This window comes from Lepidothrix coronata, unplaced genomic scaffold, assembly GCF_001604755.1.
Source record: "Lepidothrix coronata isolate B3197 unplaced genomic scaffold, Lepidothrix_coronata-1.0 Scaffold36, whole genome shotgun sequence".
NCBI classification, from domain to species: domain Eukaryota; kingdom Metazoa; phylum Chordata; class Aves; order Passeriformes; family Pipridae; genus Lepidothrix; species Lepidothrix coronata.
Window position 1 is genome coordinate 2,349,820 of NW_016690216.1, and position 19,032 is coordinate 2,368,851.

Consider the following 19,032-nt stretch of genomic DNA (forward strand, 5'->3'; position numbering starts at 1 on the left):
AAAAAAAATTCTTCCCAATAACTCCCTGCTTGATTTAATCTCAATGAGTTAATTATTTTGGTATGTCTTTCTGATTTAAAAAGCCAATGTTTTTCCTCTACATCAAACACAAGTTCCAGTTACACTTTGTAGTTGTGCACATTAAGCACTAAAACCCAAAAAATCCTCCGGATGTGGTCCCGTTACCATCCTCCTATGGTCCATCTGGACTAACAACAAGTTCGAAGGAAAATGAAAACATTATACTGATATAGGTTTTTAATTTAATATATTTCTTTACAAAATAATATCATTTAATGTATTTCTTTACAAAATTGAACAGTGATACCATGGGACAAAAAATAAAGTTGTCCAAGATGATGCTACCTACCTGAAGATTTTATATAGCATTATAGTCATCATCTCCTGGAAACCAAGGGAGCAGTAGTAATAAGAGTTAGTCATAAAGACTGCAACCTAGTTTCCTGTTAAATATATAATCATGCTGCAACAAAACCACATTACTTTTAAATAACCATTCCTTAAAAAGTATGCATGAATTTTTTCTGCTGTAGTCAGGAAGCCAAATCAGGTCTGCATTTATTCACATACCAGGCACACTGCGACATTTTACTTAAATGCTGAGGAAGGTGAATGAAGAAGTTTTCACTGGAAACTAAATTTATTTATACTTTACTTGTTAGGGTTTTTTTTCTTTGTAAAGTTAATTTCTGCCTTGATGTTGTTGTTATGAAGTAGACAAGTTTTAGTCTTTCTTACACTGACTTCACAGCGAGAAAGGGAGGGAAGACAGGTGAGACAGGAGGGATGAAATTAAGACTCCTGGCTATCAAAGACACTGCAGCAGGCATTGGACCTGGTGAGTCCCAATGGGAGCTGCCAAGTGATGGGCTTTTCTGGGGAAATGCCAGTAGGAAAATTTTGTTAGATGTCATTTTACAAGATAAATTGAAGCAAAGCCATCCAACCACTGAAATTAGGAAATAATGAAGTCTAGGTGAAATTGGCTTGCAGTCATGCTGAAGAACCTGTTTGGAGCAAGTAAGATGACACTGTGTTTTTCTGAAGTACAGTTGGCCTCACCAGGAGTATTAGACCTGACTAAGGGCATTTTCTACCTCACAGAGATCTCTCATGAACATAAAACTGGCCAGTAACAGCTTGAGTTTGTGACACTTGCCTATACTGTGTCACCATTCAAAGGATGTTTCCCTCAACCTTTTTACTGAGTAACACTAAATATAGACTAACTGCATAAATCTCACTGCTTTCACTCATCCAAATAGCAACTAAGCACATAAGAAAGTTCTGACAGTGGTGTTAGTCTGCAATCACTCTTCCCAAAAGATATATATAATACATATATATCTCTCCACCTCATTCTTTTCAGTAAGCTTTCATTATCACCACGACTATTAAAATGAAGCTTTCCACATGAGCAGTAGCTCAGTGAAATATCACTCTCATCTTAAATGCTTTCTGTATAACATCAAATACCACCAAGATACTTAATCAGATTGATTATCTGAGGCTGAAACAAACAACTTGCAGCCAAAATCATTATGCTAGACTTGGGGAAGGACACCACAGAGAACTCTGTATATTTTTTTCGTGCCTCTACCTTAAAAATCAAGAGACTTAAAAAAAGGATGCTAAGAGATGGCATTATGGCTGGCCCACAGATGAAAAACAAGACTACGACTATAATTTTATAGTAACTTTGTAACAATTGCACTTTTGTACAATGAGAGTACCCATAATCTGCATATTCAACTGGAATTTCTCAGTGTATGGAGTTTTTGCACACTTTTCTATAAAGGAAGGAAGTTCTAAATTTTAAATACCCATTTATATCTCAGAAGATTATATTAATATTGTACATGTCTTTTTCAGTAGATTTTGAAGCACATAGGACAGTGTCTTGATATAACATATCTTCTAACTTCTAAAAAAAAAAAAAAAATGTCTTAAGCCTCATATTCCCTCTGCATGAAAAGGTGTTTCAATCCCCAGCTGACAAGCAGAGAGTAAGGCACACGGAAATTTAGTTTGACAAATACGCACTTGACCGACTTTGTGCCCTCAGCCATCCGTAATTTTGCTCTCCCATAATGATTTTCTGATGCCACATCAGAGCTGTCAACAGGTAAGGTCCTTCTTTGACTAACAGGATGACAGTCATCTACCTGATGATGTAATTTCTTGTAACCTGTAAAAGCAGTTTCTTTGGGGCAGTGGAAGAAAAGGGCGAACACACACAACCCCACAAACGCACATAAACACGTTTTATCTCATTCATGATCACATGAGTTTCACTTCATTCAGAAAGTAGACTAAAAATGACAAGGGTAGGGAAATGCATAAATACACACAATCAGATTCATTTATTCTCATACCTTTTTGTCTCTCTTCTACTCACTTCCTCAGTAATTTTTGGTCAGCCTTCCCTGTTACGTTGTACCAATCATCAAAGAGAAGCTTGGGAAACATGCTGGCATCCATGTAATTCTTGTAAAAACACCAGGAAGTATAAGCCTCTCAAAACAAGGATCCTAGGGAACTAGGAAAGCAATATTTTGGCTTTTTACCAACCATTTCACAGCAAAGGTAATTAGTAAGTTACATACCATTGTAAGCAACACCAGCATGAATCCAGCTTCCCTCACTGCTTGCTCTCTTTTCCGCTGATGCCAAGATCGTGACAGGCTTACTTAACATGGTTATTGTTTCCAATTTCAAACACTTATACTTAATTAAGTTTCAGCTCTAGATGATCTATCTTAAACAGCCAAACAAACCAAAAATGCTCTAACTCCATTACCTCACCTTTTTACCCCCTCACTAGAACAACAATGCATTGGAAACACTTCAGAAGGATTTTGTTTGTGTAGAATGGCTAGGATTTAGTAAGTCCATGTGATAAGCTACTTTTGAAATAAATTACACAGCATAACATATGTTTCAGTAACAGCAAGTATCCAGATTCTGGTCAGTCTTTTCATATCAAGAGAGAATTCTATGTATCAGGAGCAAAAGTCTGTGACAGAAGCCAGATGAAAAAACAAGATGAGTAATATGTTGAATTTCATGCATATTAGGTGCAGTCTTCCATCACCTGACAAACTGGAAGAGCTGCCCCTCTGTCTCTTGTATAAAAAAAGCTATTGCCTTTCAGAATCAAAAATATCAGACATTTGCAAATACTTTAAAAGTTTTATATAATACATAATTACACATGCCTGAGCCCACATAGAACCCCACCCCAAAGGAATTTCAAGATTTCAATTCAAATGGAGAAAGAAGAGCTGAAAAGATTGGGACAATGATCAGCATCTCAATACTCCTTTCAAGAACAAACAGGAAACGATAACTAATGAAAAATTCCAAATATTATTAATACAGGAAAATATGTCCAGCTTTGACAACCAACCCAGTCGTGGAATAAACACTTCCATCTTCAGTAGCTGCTAAAACAAACACTCTTTTACAGGCTTTGACAGAGAACAGAATTCATTTCCCCTTTACAGCTGCAGTGCTTCAAAGTCAGTTAAACATCAATGTGACAGCCTTACTTGTGAGAGCTCAGACATTTACTGTATTATCTTAGCCGGACATGAGCAGAAAGCAGAGACTGTGAAGGCAGAGAAGGCAAGGGGGAGACAGGGAAATCAAGGCGGTTTTTCTTAAACGCCTAATGAAGTGTTCATCTTGGGTTTTGCCACAGTGTTATTTTTTCTTGTTCATTTACTCTCTGTTTAAAGACCCAGTTAATACAAACACAGCACAGGTCTGAAGGCAAAAAGTTCACTGGGATGTACCTTGTTTGCACAGATACCACTCAGTTAGCAACTTCCTGCTCTGTGACACAGTGTGCTTCTACAAATGAAACCCAGTTGACTGAGCTACTATTAATGCTTACAAATTAGACTATTTTATTTGCAGCTAGCCATCATCCTGCTGATTTTCTCATTAATATCTAGAAGACACATAGCTTATCCTAATTTCTGCCACTGACTTTCCTGTACAACCCCCAGCTCACAAGATCATTGTGAAGTTTAATATATATTAATTTCACACACAGCAACAAGCATGGTAAATACTTAACAGTAGGCAGCTAGGAATATTGGCCAGATGTTAAACCAACCCTAAGAATGTGTGCAGGCCACTAACTTAAGTATCATGGACAAAGAATAGCCACCAGATAACTGTAGTAGCCATTTGCAAAAAGCAGTCAAGAATATTTTCTGAGATTCTGTGGAAACCTGGCTGCTCACATGATTATGGTCTTGTCTACTTCCAGATGTTTAATTACATTAAAGAAAACTAAAAATACACGTTCTTACTACTGTTTTCCCATGAAAGTAGTTGTTGTTGCCATTGAGGGAAATGATATGATCGCAAAGAGATGTCTTATGAATTACCTACCAAAATACAACCCAAACTATGAACAAAAGATTTGCTGAGTGACTAGGTCTTTCATGACAAATGATCCCTCAAAACTGTGACTCAGAATAAAATCCCTACAATACTGAAAAAGTTTTTTATTAGGTTTTGAACACATTTATCATTTCTCTGTGCATGCTGTAAGCAAGCTTGGGAAAAAAAAATCAGTATTTCTTTATTCTTAGTGGTATTCTGTACATAAATACTGAAGAGAAGGCACGTCTGAAATACATGCCTAAACTACAGACCTTTTGATAAAAAAATAATAATAGAGAGAAACAGTAGCTAGTAAAAACACAATGTTGTCACATGAAACAGTCTGCAAAAATTATGTTATTAAACAGTATTCTCTTTTAATTCTTTGGCTCAAGTGGAAATTCTAGAAAAAGCCTGATGATTTGTAGCCATATCATTTGGCAAAAAATGTGAGCTTATATTCAGGAACTCTCCAAATCTCAACTAATAAGAGTTTGAACCATCTTTCACCTTCTGAAGGGTTACTTCAGGGTTAAGGGAAAGACAAATCAAGATGCACTTCATCTGCCAAAAATAAAATCACTCCTCTTCTCTCTTCACAGCAGCCCCAATCTGAAGATTTCTATATCATAATGCTACTTCGTATTTGAGGTTTCTGTCTGGAAATTGACTGACTCCCATACTCCCTCCCCTAAGACTTCAGTCAGTATTTTCCCTTTAGGAAAAAGAAGAGAAGCAAATCAAGCATTCCCTAACAAAAGCATTTTTTGCCTCTGCATCTTGAAGACACCCTCTTCTCCAATAGGCCGAATGAATGACCTTCAGGGAAAGCTGCCCAAGCCAGGCAGTCACCCAGGCTCAGGGGATGAGCTGGCCTGGAACTCTGCCTACCCCAGGGAGATGGTGTGTTTTGTTTAACCATTTACTTGTTAAAATCTTAGTGTTTGGAGGCTTGGGGAGGTGTTTGGGTGCTGTGCTGATGTACTCTCCTTACTCCAGCACCACTATTTTTAGTAACCAGCAAATGGGTGGCTGTAGGACCTCTCCTATCACCAGAAAGCTATCCAGCTTGAAGTGGGAAAGCAGCCCAGCTCGTGCATGCTAGTAATTCTTCAGATAGAGGCTTGCAAGCCCAGCCCTGCTCGCTTCTGCTGCAACTAGCACTTCATTACATGCACTTCAATGCAGTACACAAGTCTTTTGTAAACAAACCTTTGATGGAAATACTTTAAAATAAATCTGCATCTTTTCTATCTTTATAATCCTTACTGCACTATGTTACTTATGGATTTCTGTCAGCTCTGAGAAAACTTTCGTATCCTAAAAAATTCCTTTCCCCTACACATGTACAAAACTGGTGACTAGGTTGTTTTACCCAGTATTTCCTCCCAAAATTGCCAATCCTCAGACCTGGTCAAGACTCACATTTCCGTATGTATTACCAACTTGAGAAACGTGACAAAGGTGTTGAAATACAATTTAGAATTTATTTCAAATTGATATATATCAAACTGTACAATAATAAATATAGCTGCACTGGTAAAAAAAAAAGGAACAAAAAATTCTCAGAAGCAACAGTAAGTAAATTCTGTTAAATACACAGTTCAAACTATGTATAGACCCAGTTATTCAAATCAGAAATCTTGAGTGAAATACAGGCACGTGGTATGTGACAGATTGGCAATGGAAAATTCTGTAGGACAGGCTACACTCAGAACAGCGCTGGAAATGAGCCCACAGCTCATTTCAAAACTGATGTCAAAAAGTCTTGTGAAATTTCTTGGTATATGCAATGCACACTGCACAGCTTGTCTCCATTCAATACTCCTCACCATTAAAATGATATATAATGCTAAGCTTTTCATTGTCTTAGTTTATGTCCTACAACATCACAAACTATAGATGTTTAAAAACTCAATTTAACTTGTACGACAGAGAAATATGTAACCTGCTAAAGTACCACTAGGTATGTTGTAAGAGTTAAAGCTAAAGTGCTGCTGAAAAAATTGTAGCAGCAACATGCACAGAATTTCCAAAATAAAATAGTGAAAAGTAAAACATTAGTGTGAATTCATTTTTAGCTAAAATCTCCCTGCTTTTACTCCCCCAAGTTCAAGTTACTAAATAAACGCCAAATACTCCCTTCATGTATGACACAGCATAAAACACTCGAGTACTTGTATTGCAGTAATTTGCAAATGAATTTTAAAGGTTTGGGCAGGATAAACATTACATGCATAAACTTGCAAAATATTCAAACTGCTTCTTTATCTACTTATAAAAAGCTGAACTCCCTTCAGTTCCAGTCACATGAATTTAATAATCAATTTTATCTTTAAAAAAACACAGATTCTTCTTGTTGGGGCACAAAACATTCACACAAATAGAAGAAAACACAAAAGAAAAACTCCTCCATGTGTAAGTAATTCTGAAGACACAACATATACTAAAAACCTAACCCCATCTTTCCTCAGGTAAAGAAGACATTTTCCCCTTATCCCTCAATTATATTAATTTCCAATCATACAGCTGATATTAAGAGGGGGGTTAAAAACCAACAAAACAAACCACCCTGCAACTTTCACACTCAAGTTAGGTCTTAAAAGTAAGCCTACAAGATTCATACAATCCCTTAGTCATCAGGTCACAATCCTAATTTAAAACAACAAATTCTCCCATTTGGTTCCATTATAAGGTGATAGCTAACACTTCTAGTAATTTATAGACATCCCATTTTCCTTGAGTTTAACCAGACAGCAAATCAAATAATCCCACAGAGGATTCAGAGCAGGCTTGACCCATTACTGAAGTGTTAAATTAGAATTTCAAAGAGTAACTCCATAGTCACCCTTCACAGGGATAATTTTTAATTCTTCTCCTGTGAAATGTGAAGTTAAGTCAATACTTGATGTTTTATCTCATAACAAAAGCAGACAAAAATACTGCTAACTCAAAACAATCTAGGTTGATTCTTGTTTAATAAAATAGCAAAAGGCCACTGCTTCAATGTTTTAATAGGCAAGTTCTCTCTAGCATTTTTTTACAATTTCAGTATTAATTCACATCAAGAGAAGCAGGCATTTTATTTACATTTGATGAAATTAAATACATAAATATATAATTATTTCTTTTCTCACACAATCCACAAACAGTGGTGAATCTGAATTCTGCATATGAAGAAAATAATGAGGGTTGGCCACATTTTACAGCTAAGAAAGTGAGAGACTTGCAGGTCAAGTGACTTGTTTAGTATACCTCTGGCAAACCCTGGCACTGAGAAATGAGCTCCTGGCTCTTGAGCACAAGGTCTACCTCCATTCCCATTGTTACCCATGTAAGCTCATTCCTATGGGTATAATTACAGGGAAATTTCCAACACACGCGTGGGCAAACGTTGCAGGTCCCCAAATTCTACAAACGGTTCCAGACACCTTATCTGAATTACTTGTTGATTAGACAACAACAACAATTAAAAAAGTTTTCCAAGGAAACAATACATTCAGTTTTTGTAGCTGACCCCCAGCCAGCCTAAATAAATCGTTTTAACTGCCTGTTCAACACAGGAACAGCAAAAGCTTGGCACAGTAAGAGCCACAGAGCCCATCAATGGCGTGGCATAAGGGTGGTTGATATTACTGGGAATCCTGAACAAAGCAACGGGACAGAACTAAAAACTGGTAATACAATCAGTACAAATTACAACATAGAAAACATATACACAGAGAAAAAGCCATACATTTTCAATTTCTAAAATATTAAATAAAAAATTCTCATGTTGTTGCAGATATGCACCCTCACAGAATGTAGTATTAACTTATTCTGTTCCTCAAGACATTGTCTGTGTAAGAAGATACCAGTTCCCTTTTACTGACTTCTTTCCCTGCCAGTGGTAAGCAAAAATCAGTTAAAAACCAATAAAACACAAAGTTGTCTTTATAGTCGGCTAGTGCAAGTGAAATATTAGCAGAAGTAGGTTTGACCCAATACTGGATTCTACATTTTCATCTTCCCTGTATTGCCAGTTAGCTCAAACTTTCTGCAAGAAACCTTCTTATTTCCTTTCTCAGAATCTTGTCTCTAAAAAAGTCCCTCCTCCCCCAAGGAAATTCTAAGGGCAGGCTCATAGTCTTTCTTTTCTCAGTTTCTGCAATACAACTTGAGAAAAAATTATTTACACAAGTGTTACAGAACAGAATACAGCTCATTTATGAAAAAACTACCACTGTACTTACAGAACAATATTTCCACAAAATCAGAACAGTAAGAACAGTCCCCAAATCATGTCAACAGCAAGGAAAGTTACAGCATATGGCCCTTCCCACCATAACACAAAATACTCTCCAGTGGGTTTAAATTTTTAAGAGTTTAATTCTACCATTGCCAGCCACATAATATATAGTTCACATTTTTACTTTTCAATTGCTCTGAGAGATCTAAATATGTCTCATTTTGGTCTTTTCAGGTTTTCAAAAATTAATCAGTTTTACATGATAAAATACTTCACACTGATCTTATCAATAGATTTGGAAAAAAAGATGGCATACACAGTGGCAAGCATGTGCAACTTTAATTTGTATTACATCTTTGTAGTCAAATGCATCCATTTAATTATGGACAATGATACTTCTGATACAAAGAGCAGAACTGTACCTATAATGAATTTTTAATTTCAGCCACTGAACAGGAAAAACACGTATTTTAGAAGTGTTTCAAGTTGTGCAAATAGTCAACTCACCAGGAAAAAATGCCCTTGTTTCAGATAGCTTATTTCATGTCAAAGTAGGGTAAGCTATTCAAAGCATTAAGAACATCCACAAGGGGATTTAATTGCTAAATATATCTGTGAATGTATACCTTCACTTCCTTTGCAGTACCTTGTCTGAGAAGACAAACTTATTGGTAGCAGATAAATAAATTAGATCTATAGAAGTAGGCAAGTGAAGAAACTACTGTCCTTTACTGGAGGACACACAAAACAGACAGGATACGCACCTCACACACAGGAAATCAGTTCACCAACAAAGTATTTACACACCAATAAAAAAGCAGAGCTATTTCAGAGGCAGCAAAGCTCTGCTCAGAAACATTGAGCAGCCCGGAGAGGGCAGCAATCTCCTAAGAGGCAGGAGACCCAAATGCAAACCTCTGCTCTCAATCAGGAGCACTGTGATCCCCTCCTCCATCTTGTTGCACTCACATCCCGGCGTTCAGAAGGAGAAGTGCTGCAATCTGCCTTCCAGTCTCTCCCTGCTTTGGCAAAGATGGGTGTACCTCCAGTTTCCATGCATGCTGGTGCATTTGAAGGTACAGGAAAGGGCTCCGCAGCTCCTGTAGTCATCCCAGGTGAAGTGGGTGACACCCTCTCCCACAGCCATAAAAACCGGGGAAACTGCCCATCCCCAGCTTGGCTCAATTGGGAGAGTCTGGGCCACACTGGACCCAGGGTGAACTCCAGCTCCTGGAGAGCAAGACCAGAGGCCATCACAAGCTGTCCCTCTACCCAGGGCACAGGCTGTGCCACTGAAATGGTATCCCTGTGAGAGCCCTTACCTTGCACACCCACAGCAGCTCCCCACCCACAGCTGTACCCATAGCTGGCCAGACCACTTCCCTGTGGCTTACTGATTGTTAAGTCTTGCTGTGACTCTAGCCTTGAAATCCAAAACTTTTCATTTCAGAATTTCCTAAGTGAGCCATTACAGCATTTCTGATTAGCAGTCAATTTTCTCCCTTCCTCAACGAAGCTACTTATGAAATTCATGCCAACTCATTAATAACTTCAAGCTAGCCAAAAATACATTTTCAGTAAGCAATTCCCCCTTAAAATACACATACACAAATAAGTCTAACTCTTACTAGAGAGTCACAACCAGAGATCAAGCTGTCCTGACCCAAAACATGGGACTATCCCAAAGCTTCATGAGGTTATATCAGAAGACCACAAAACACTTCTCTTGGAAGCTGGAGGCGGAAGGAAATAGCTCAGAAACCGAGTGATGAAGCAAATAAGAGGAAGAGTAAGTAGGAGGCAATTTTGATAACTACTATTACTGGAATCAAGTGCAGCAGTAGCAGGTTGTTAGGTTTTTTTCCCCCCTTTAAATGCTCACAGTACCCAAAACAGGACCAGAGCAACATATGCATGGTTCCATGCCAATATTAAAAAATAAATACATACTATTGTGAAACATATGTACTATATACACAGCATATTGGACACTAACTAACTAAAGAAGAAAATTAATAGAACAAATCTATGTGCTCCCACAGGTGGTGGCACACAACCGATCTCACATAAAGTGGCCTAATTTGGGGTGGTCTGGGATTTTTTTTGCTTCTTTAGATTTGTATTGAGTATGTTTTAAGTGTGGCAACCATAGTGTTATACAATTTGACTCACATGTATCGATTCCTCAAATATTTCAATGTTGATCAAGAGCCTAGAACCTGGATATTGACAAAAGAGTGAGCTCATGAGGAAGGAAAGACTAAAATCACAGTAAGGGACAAGGAATATTTTAAACATTAGTAGTCATGAATCAAGCTTCACATACCATCAGCTGCACAGAAACCCTATTCCACCGCAGGATACATTCTGGAAGTTGCATACTGTAACTCCAGACAGAAAAAGTTTTACATGAGTCTGTTCAGCAGGACTAAGCAATAAAAACACAGTTAACCAGGATCTGTGAAGAGAAGCCAAGCAAAAAACCACAACTGAAAACTGAAAGGCCATAAAAATTAACCCAAGTGAAATTTCATATGTGCTGGCCACCTACTTTTAGAGAAATGTAGATGTTTTTATCCCATTTTAAAATACTATTAAAGTGCAGCACCACACAGTAGTTTCAAGCTCACAATCTGAACAAAGAAATGTAGGAGACATCTCACTCTCTTAAAGCAGTAAAACAGGTACCTAGAATTGAGGGACAAAGGAATCAAAGGTAAAAAGGGATCTTCGATTCCATGTGTTACTTGTAAGGATAATGTTTCAAAGCTTAAGTGAGAATATGCAACTATAAGCATAAAAGAAAAACATGCTGAAAAAAACATGAAAGGAAACATTTTACCTCCTCCTGACACTACTACAGCATCCCTGAAGAAAGAACCAAATTGCAATACCTACTATAAAACTAATTCTTATCTCAATTCTAATTTTAAATATTCCTAGTTTGCCTATTGCTGTCATTTTGAAATATACAGAGTTTGGTGCATACAGAACGCTGTAGTTTATTGATTTGGGATTACTGAAGGAATAAAAGTACTGATAATGAAAAAAACTGAAGAATCTGGACCATAAAACAGATGTCAGAACAGGAGAACAGAGCATATTCTTCATTTATCATGGCCACAGTTGTAAATGGAGTTTTAGCAAGGCATTTACACACTGGCAAATATAGTATGCATAAGGGTGTCAGTACCCCTTTTTGCTTGTGGTGAGATGACTAGAGCAGGATTCTGTAACACATTTTGAATAGCTAGAGCCATGTGCAGTGATACTATTAAAACTCCCCAATATTTCTAAATCATTTTAATAATACTGAACTTCTGTGACTTATCTGAATTTTCAAAATCCAAAGTTTGTTTTAAAAAGAAAACCTGCAATTTCTTGCCCGTCCAGTTAATATAAAAGTAAATTAATCAGACAGAAACACACTGTGCCACACTTTATAATCACCTACAAATTTGCTTACCATTATAATCACATAAGTCTTCTGAGCCTAACATCCCAGCATTGTGACATTATAAAAATTCACCCACTTTTATGTAGAGAAATATCCATGAACCTCCAAATATTGTACCATAATGCTGTCAAATAAACAGACTGCTGGAATTCAATTTCCAGAAGGCCAAGGCAAAATCTACAGGCCTTCATCTGAAATACCAGTGTCATTTTCAAGCCCTGTATTTAATTAATACTATTTACTGTCAAGAGCCAAGCCATGTAAATATTTCACTCTTCCCAATTCAGGGACTAAAGGCAGACCCAGAGGAAAATCTGCCCAAGTAAATGCATCTCATCTTCTTTGATCATGCAAGTGCTCAGTTGTCCTGTTCTTGACCCCTCTAGAATTCCCAGGCTCCAATACTGGTGGTATATGTCATCAATCTATATATAAAATATACATTGATTTTCCACAGATGATAATGACAGCTATTTCTTCTGCTAATGTGTATATAGTAAACCTTTGCCCACATAAAAAGGTTCCTATCAAGGTAAGAAATGAAAAAATCTTAGCAAAGTCCATTACGAAGTCAAAACCAATATTTAAGAAGTGAATAAAATCAAGTTAGCAATCTCATTTCCTAAGCATTTTTTATTTATCTCACCAAAACTGAAATGTTAAAAATAATCTTCCAGGATATAACTACATACAAAAGGCAAGCTTCAATTGACTGAATGAGCGTTTGCAACAGTCCTGGATATCTATGACGTTTCGTTCCATCAATTCAGTAACAAGTTCACTGATGGAGCACTCCATTTAAATCCATTTACAGTAATTAATGAGTTTTACATATGTAAGAATAGTTTAATCCAGCTTTACAATGAATTTGAACATTGTGGCCTCAAAACTATGAAAGTACTTTAAACGTGCTTTCATTACTAACAAATCTAGTTCTGCCGGTTGCAAGCATCATGAGATTTTCTTAGAGTACTCTAAATTTTCATAAATTTTAAAAGAAAGAAATGGAATATATTACATTTGTATATATTTCAGCTTTTTCACAAAATAATGTTTTTCATAAGATCCCAGTTCCAATTCTAGGAGGAAAAAAATCTTTAGGGTGCAACTGTATAAATCTCAATAGATGCTCATTTCTTAATATTTCAGTTCTTATCGTACCACCCACACAGAACTTCACTCTCAGAATAGGAGTATCATTTTAATGCTGATTACAATAAATTCATTATAATCAAGCATCCACTTTTACAAGCATCTTTATAGGCAATTCATGTTAACTAATGTCACTGCTGAACAGTGGTGACTGAACACAGAATAATCTGATCACATTTCATGCAACACACAGCTCCCCAGTTTCGAGGTCTAGGAACGGAATCACATTCCCTTTATTTATCACAAACTAATTCAACGTAGATTGAATATCCCTCACAGAGAAGACCTGATTCAGTAAAGATTACCCATACCTGTATTTTATTTTAGGTATTTCAGAAACACAGCTCCTGTGGGAAGTAGGGTCCCCTGAATTGACTCTAGAACTCTAGGTACACACAATTCCAGCCCTGCTTTGCATGCTGACAGAAGTGAGCTCTGTCTTATTCAGGTTTGATACTTGGAATCTACTCTTAAGTTCCTCACTTTCATCCTTAAACTAATACCAAAGGCTCTTAAAACTTGTTTTGATATTAGGCACTTTTACTGTCAGTGTTACACGTAATTTTCTGACAGCACTCCCTTTACACACACATGTATTAGGAGAACACAGTCAAAAATGAGACATGTCAGAATTTTCTTTATCTACTTCAGCTGTAAACAATGAGCACTATAACTCAGAATGAAAGGACACACAAATATTTTCTATCACACTTGACACTAACTACAACACAAATGTCAATGAAATCACTACAAAGTTAGATTGAAACAGACTCTTCACATCGACAGTGACAGAAAACTGAGATTTCTCTAACCTATGCTCTTTTTGCTGAGAAATATTTCTTACAAAGCAAACCACTTCATGCAAAAAAAAAAAAAAGGAGAGAGAAAATGTCTTCTGACTGATAGCTTTTTGACTAGGAATTAAACTAGGTTATTTATTTGTTTGGGGTTTTCTGTAAGTCTAAACTTCTCCCCATTCTAACTGCATTGCTTTTTTTGTTAGCACACAGTAACTACCTCCCACTACCCCAACTAACATATAAGAAATAGATCTAGTAAGTTTTAAGTAGTAGTTTCACTTTCCAAAAAACTTAATACAGTGGTAGACAGGCTGAATGTGCACAATTTCAGTCATAGTGGTCGTACAGTCTCACAATATTCAGTCAAACCCAATATGTATTATTTCACAAGTAACACTAGTCAAAAGCCAAGGACAGGATTTCTTAAATGAAACTCCAACTGATATGTCCTTCCTACACTACTATAATTTGGGATGGGTATACGGTTAAAATAAACAGCTACAGCTCTTCCATCTTGCAATGGAGAAGGTGAACATGCAAGTATGTCAAACAGTAAGACTGAAACCCCAGGCATTCAAAAAGTGAATGGAAGAGTTTCCAAGGATTCAATAGAACCAAAATTTTAAAACTATTTCTTGTCCTTTATTCCTCTGCAACCTACTTTTGCTGAACTGTCTATCACAGGAACACATGGATAACCACCCATTTTAGAGCAAAAGGATATTTTGAGCAGAAAAGTACGTCTCTACATCATCCTCGCCCTTTAAATCCTTTCAAGACACCAACATTTTACAGTGGTTTATTCCTCAATGTCATCACCACAGACTTCATATACAAATATTCATGTCCCATTTGCTCTTATTAAAGGTTTTGAACTTCCCAAACACAGCAACTGTGTTTTAGCAAGCATCTTTAAAGTTACCAGATTACTTTCTAGCACTGCAACAACCAAATCTATGGGTTTATCATTTTGGCATAGAATATCACAACACTAAGCAAGAGACAGGCTGGGTTTTTTTTTCTCCACATATATTGATTAGGGGGAAAAAATCAATTATATGGGAAAATTTTTAGAATCTTTGTCTTTCTTTTTTTAAAACAACTTGCTTAAATGATTACAAAAGCAGATTATTATTGAGAAGACTTGCACATACACATTACGATTATTATGCAGTCCAGATAAGTACGGTAAATAAATAATATAGTTTAAGTAATAAGTATAAATAAGTAATAACATCTATGTGGCTAAGGATTTTCAAATTAATACATGAAAAAACTATTAACTAGTATTATAAACTTCATTGAACACAATGAACTGAAGAGTTTTATCAGAACTAAAAAGGGGAAAGACAGAAAAAAGCACTAGAAAGCTGCTTAACCTATTTCCATTCACTGAGGCTAGAAAATTCAGTAAGTTAAGAAAAGCATTGTTAGTTTGCAGAAATTGCTCAATATAATTAACAAAAGAGGAAATGATACTTGATGTGCACATACATAATTTTACCCATATTTGGTTAGCATTTTATAAACAGTTATCTCCCAAACAACTAAAAACCTCTTCAGAAGGCTCATTTCCCACCTCTATATTTAGTGTGCAAGCCTCAAAAATACATATTTCTGACCTTAATAAGTCACTCTATGTGTTAAATGACAACATTTATTCATGAGTACACTGAAAAGGTTCTCACATAAAATCTCAAATGTGTATTTGTTGTAAAAGATTTATACGAAGTGAGCATATTGATATATCAAACATATCTAAAATAAAACCACAGCATTTATATTCTACTTTCTTTCATTGCACTACCAAACTATTATTAGTCTGCATTTAAACAATCCGCAGGGGTCTCTTTTTCTAATTCTCAGCGGTATTATCCCTTCTTGAGAGCAGAGTTAAACAGGCACAGCACTGCCTGATGGAGTCATCAGACAGTAATTCTTGAGCAACAAGCAGTTTAAGTCATCAGTGTCATTATACCAATTTCAACCCTCAATTTAAGTAATTTATTAGTGCACAGAGTTGGATGGAAAAGCTTGTATTATTCCATATTCAACCTTTGCCATAAGACAGACCATAATCAGCACATTTGAAAAACGTCAATTCCTTAGTTACAGTATCAAATATCAAACAAATCTCAGGAGAAAGAATATCACATGTTGACCCCTTCAGCCTCTCTTTGTAGAAAGTACCATTCCTGGTCTGGCACTAAAGCAAGGACCCTGCTTCCGTAACCAGTCTGAGCATTATTTTTCAAAGTTTCTAAAAAGTTAGTATTTTAACTCAGTGTAGAGGATCACACATTACTTAAAACCACAGCTTGTTCTGCTGTATCTACAATCAATCTAAGATATCTCACATCAAACTTCCCCGTGAAGAAGATTAATCCAATTAAATGCAATAGGATATAGACAACTCACCAAGACTCAGCGATGCAGACAGCAATTTCTAGGGGCTGTGTGTGCAGGGGGCCTCACTACTCAGATCTCAAGCATGCTAGGAACAAATTTGAGAGAAAAATATCAGTCTTTTTTTTGGAGACAGGTATAGGAAAAAAAAATACGTTTAGCACATTGCAGTTCTAAGCATAACACAGTGAGGGAAACAAACTTTGCAGAGCATTATCTGCTTTTCCAGACATAACTACAACCCCCTTCCAGTTGCACAATCACTCCAGGCACACAACTTCCTCTCTACCTGCTGCCTACTGCAAATTCACAGCGATAGCAACTAAAATGTTTACATTAACTAACACAGTACACAGCCCCTATTTTCACAAAAGAATCTATGAGAACTGTCTGTGAAAGTGGTTGGTTCCTTTTTTTGTTGACTGCTTGGCTGGTTGACTTTATAGCACACTAGTTTCAAATCTCTAAAAAGGAGAAAGTGGTGTTCTTATAAAGTGTCTTTCAACCATTATTACAACTTGTATGTACAGGAGCACGTTTTTTCTCTCAATCTCCCCTTACAATACCCCAGATGCAAGTGACAAGTATCAGTGACCAGAAAGCTTTTCATTATTATGGAGTCCCATAAATCAGTAAAGAGTCCCACAGAGCAGAGGACATATATTGCACAGCAAAATACATTTCTTTGGGGAGGAGGAGCATGCCACTGCCCATATAAATATTAAACCTGCATTTCTCTTTGTAGGTCAAATAGTATTTTATGTCAAATGTATCCAAGCAAACTACCAAAGAACAGTTTTCTACTTTCTTATTCTAACAAAAAAAAAGGCAGAATATAAAGCAAATGAGAACACGAAGAAAATGAAAGATACACTACCAGAGTCATCAACAGGAAAAAAAAAGCACACCCTAATTATGCCCCAAGAGAAATGGAATTTAGAATCGACTTCATTCCTTCTGTCATTTCTGCCATCTTAGAGAAACCTTCTTCAAACCAGCTCTGCTTAAGTTCTTTCAGTCACAGACAGGACACCACTACAGTAACAGACTATTCAGGGGCACCACTAACAAAGCAGTGTTCTTATATAAAATATATACACAGAAAATATGGCTATGTTATTTCCTCAGGAATGCCCAAAAAGCACACAAGCTCTACAGTTCACAAACATGGGCTTCAAGTGGGTCCTCATTGACAGAAATCATAATCCTGTCTTAGAATAAAATTTTAAGTATACTATTAGATCTTTTGATGATTTAGTGGGATTTCCAGTATCTGTTAGACATCTGCAGTTCAGAAACCCACCAAAGAGAAGCTGCTGTCTCACCAGCAGATGGGGGCTGCAGTTCCAACCCACAGTGGGGAGACCTTTTCCACAGAGGAGCAGTAACTGCCTGTGCAGACAGAAGCATTTCCCACTCATCTCCTGTCTTTCACCTGCTGTGCACCAATGAATGAGAATGAGTACTCTACTATCATTTTGTTTCTTGATAACTAGCGTGGCTGCTCACTTGTATTTTCCTATTGTGTTTTCCTATTTTTGGGTCCCACCTCCCGGTCTCCGTGGCCTCCAGTACCGCAGCTCAAGGAGTCTGTACACAGATAATGTAGCTCCTGACGATTACACTGGTGTCCACGGAGCACCACTGGAAGGGACAAGTTCTGCTGATTTGCATTCGTTCTGCTCATAGAATGTTTACCAGTAATACTGTCTGAAAACATACACAGCATTACCTTATAAATACTATTAGCAAGATCTTTCTTCCCAAATAAAACTCTTGAATTACGCAGTAACTAGTGACAAGCTTATGTACCTGAATAGGTGTATTATCTAGCATGTTTCAGATATATTTCTCCAAGTAAACTAGACTGCCAGTGAAGAAAAAAGTGACGAACGTGAAGTGATTGACAATTAAATTATCTGTCAGTCCTTTGCCTTCCCTTCTCAAGCCCATTCTGGAGGTTTAAACAAAAACGAGCCAACTAGCACGGCTACAACCCACGTCTATGCAAATTCCCACCAGAATCAGGAGGTTCTTGAGATGGCCCTCAAAACGCAAGAGAAACTACTCTTGCGTGAAGACAGCTCTCACAGTGACATAACCTTGCTAATGCTGGTGCACAAAGGCCTGTGTAGGTAGGTCTCACACAAAGGCCTACAGGAAGAACAGGTCTCTTCCTCAAACAAATTATCAACATTAGCTACAACATAAAAATGGAATATACCACAGCCATCATTCTCCACACCTGCCATTTTCCAAAACCACCATTCAATTCTCCCTCCTACAAAGAGTAAAAGAAAACTGATTCAAGGTCAACTAAAAGCAACTGATATAGAACAGAACAACACACCATTCTTTGACTTCAGAGCACTTTACATCTTTGTTTTCCATTCATGCACAGTCACTTCTTTCTTTCCAGTCTCTATTCCAGGTACCTAAGATGCGTTACCCCCTTGGTCCATAAAAACTTTAAGTTGTGAACAAAATACACACAATCCCAACTCTACAAACTACAGTTTAGCTAAAAGACAGTGAAAACTGCCACTTTCAGACGTATTTGGAGGAGATCA

At 37.0% G+C, this 19,032-nt stretch overlaps 1 protein-coding gene across 4 annotated transcripts in view; it reads right to left on the reverse strand.

The window, feature by feature from the left end:
- Window positions 1-19,032, reverse strand: part of NCOA2 (nuclear receptor coactivator 2) — a 186,143-nt gene that overhangs the window by 159,804 nt on the left and 7,307 nt on the right. For 2 of the 4 annotated variants that reach the window (XM_017812473.1, XM_017812474.1), the window contains exon 2: window positions 16,475-16,550. The exons of 1 other annotated variant lie outside the window; for it this stretch is intronic. The gene's annotated coding sequence lies outside the window, so the exon portion shown is untranslated. Of the gene's footprint in view, window positions 1-16,474; window positions 16,551-18,011; window positions 18,137-19,032 lie in introns of those variants that run through there. One more of the 4 variants, XM_017812475.1, reaches the window with a different exon arrangement.